Source organism: Penaeus japonicus, unplaced genomic scaffold (genome assembly GCF_977035675.1).
Source record: "Penaeus japonicus unplaced genomic scaffold, GWHDUDI00000001_assembly GWHDUDI00000013, whole genome shotgun sequence".
Taxonomy (NCBI): Eukaryota; Metazoa; Arthropoda; class Malacostraca; order Decapoda; family Penaeidae; genus Penaeus; species Penaeus japonicus.
In genome coordinates, this window is record NW_028234415.1 from 10,824,830 (window position 1) to 10,827,329 (window position 2,500).

The window sequence follows — 2,500 nt, forward strand, 5'->3', positions numbered from 1 at the left end:
AAGAGGAATGGGAAGCGAGTAGGGGGAAGGGGGAATAGGGAAATGGGGGGGAGGGAGGGAGGGGGGGAAGCGGGAAGAGGGAGGAGGCTGAAAAGAAAGAGAGGAAAGAGTGGGGTAAGGGAAAGAAATAGAAACGGAGAGAGAGAGAGAGAGAGAGAGAGAGAGAGAATGGAAAAAAAAACGGGAAGGGAGAAAGAGAAGAGGGAGGGGGAGAAAAGAGAGTTGGGGGGAAGGGACAGAGGGCGGAGGAAAAGAGAGAAGGGGAGAGCAGAAAAGAAGAAGAAAGAAGGGACAGAAGTGAGACACCAAAAAGGAGAACAGTAAGGAGAGGAGACAAAGAAGTGGGAGGGAAGGCGAAGAAAAAAAGGAGAGGGAGGAGGGAGGGGTAGAAGACGGGGGGAGGGGGGGAGAGAGAGAGAGAGAGTGGCAGTGCGAGTGAACTCCCAGTCACAGAGGACAGTGTGCTAGTAGCAACAACACAGTGCTATCCTCGTGAATCGTATACCCACGTGCTTATTCTCTCTCGTACGTTGCACAGGTATGTTGCTGTCGATTGCCATTCGAAAGGAACAGGAAAATTGCATGACGTGAAGGACCGGAAGTGTTGCAGGTGGGTAGGGCGGTGAAGTGTTCTTTTGGGAATGGATGGGCGTGTGTGTGTGTGTGTGTAAGAGAGAGAGAGAGAGAGAGAGAGAGAGAGAGAGAGAGAGAGAGAGAGAGAGAGAGAGATTGGATACATACATACATACATACATACATATATATATATATATATATATATATATATATATATATATATATATATATATATATATATGTATGTATGTATGTAAATATATATAAGCATACATACATATGTGGGTGTGTGAGTGCGGGTGCGTGAGAAAATATTATATATGTGTATTGCTGTGTGTATATGAATAAACTGATGCAAAGAGTAAAGTCAGCTTCTAAGACACAGAAAAAACAACGTTTGAACTCTTGCGTCTTAAGAATGCCCGCCCTGTATCTCTTTCACGCATGCCACTCCTTCTGATAATTTATGTTGAGGGAGAGGGAGGCGATGGAAGCCGTGCTGTTATCTCTCTCTCTCTCTCTCTCTCTCTATCTATCTCTGTCTCTGTCTCTGTCTCTGTCTAACTCTCTCATTCTCTCTCTCGCTTTGTATGTCTGTCTCTCTCTCTCTCTCTCTCTCTCTCTCTCTCTCTCTCTCTCTCTCTCTCTCTCTCTCTCTCTCTCTCTCTCTCTCTCCTCTGTCTCCCCCTCCCCATTCTACTCATCTCAATCTCTTCTCTGATCGGTCATCTCATCTCTAAGCTCTCCAGTGTCCCTCTCTCTCTCATTCATCCCGTCTCTCTGCTCCCCCTCGCTTCTTTCCTCCATTCCTCTCTCCTCTCTCCACTCATCTCGTCGTTCGCTCTCCCACACACACTCTGGCGCTCACCAAGCGCCCAAACCACACTCATTACTACTAGCTCGCCCCTCCCCTCTCCTCTGCTCCATCGTTTCGGCATCTCTACACCTACTCCCCGTGAATCCTCGACCCCCTCTCCCTCCCTACTCAATCGGGTCTCACATCCACGCTCATCTTCTCCGTCCAGAAGAGGCTCTCGCGCATCCTCACACCCTCCACTCCCTCTTAGTCCCTGTATCCCCCTCATCCCAATTTCTCTCTCATTCCCTCACGCCCGTCCATCCCTTTACTATAGCCACAGCAGCCACGCTACGTCCCACCAGGTCATTCACATTCTCTCTTCATCGCTCGCGGTTCAGATTGATAGGAGTACTAGTCCTGTTATGCCCTAGTCTTCACTACCGATTCTAACCCAATTTCCGTCTCTCCCTCGACTCAATCCTCAGCCCCCCGCTCAATCGCGACCGGCTCTCACCTCCGACCTCAACGTGCGCTCCCACACCTACCGTCCCCTTCCTATGACAGGAAAATGATTCGGATCATCACCTTCTCACATTCTTTCTATCTCCTTCAACCTCGAATCCGTCGATCGTTCTGTCTCGAACAAAAAGATCCCTTCCCCACGTGCGATTCGCACGCAGAATCACCCTCACCTCTATCGGGGGCCCATGGAACTCCCTCCACCTCTCACGCCATCCCTCATATCGGACCAGACTCCGATCAGTCTGTCTTTGATAAGTCCCTCATCGCGTTCATCCCCTCCCTCTCTCTCTCCTCTCTCCTCTCTCCTCGCCCACCGCCGCCTCCCCCCCCCTCCTCCTTCCTCTCTCTCCCATCCGTCATCTCGATCTTCTCTCTCTCCTCTCTCCTCTCTCCCGCCTCCCACCATATCCATATCCCTCCCTCCCTACTCTCGCGCTCTCTCACCAACCGATCTTCCTCATCTCCTCACCCCCTCTCCACTCCATCACCACACTGTCGATATCGCTCTCATCTCCCCTCCCTCCTGCCCTCCCTCCATCCCTCCCGCCCCCTCCCTCCCTCCATACTTCATCTCCCTCCTCCCTTTCTTTTCCCTCTCTCCCT

The 2,500-nt window shown here is 51.1% G+C and overlaps 1 protein-coding gene across 1 annotated transcript in view; it reads left to right on the plus strand.

Annotated features, from left to right (window-relative positions):
- Positions 1 to 440: 440 nt before the first annotated feature.
- Positions 441 to 2,500, plus strand: part of beta4GalT7 (beta-1,4-galactosyltransferase 7) — a 21,878-nt gene continuing 19,818 nt past the window's right edge. Inside the window, exon 1 of the mRNA XM_043030320.2 lies at positions 441 to 538. The gene's annotated coding sequence lies outside the window, so the exon portion shown is untranslated. The remainder of the gene's footprint in view (positions 539 to 2,500) is intronic.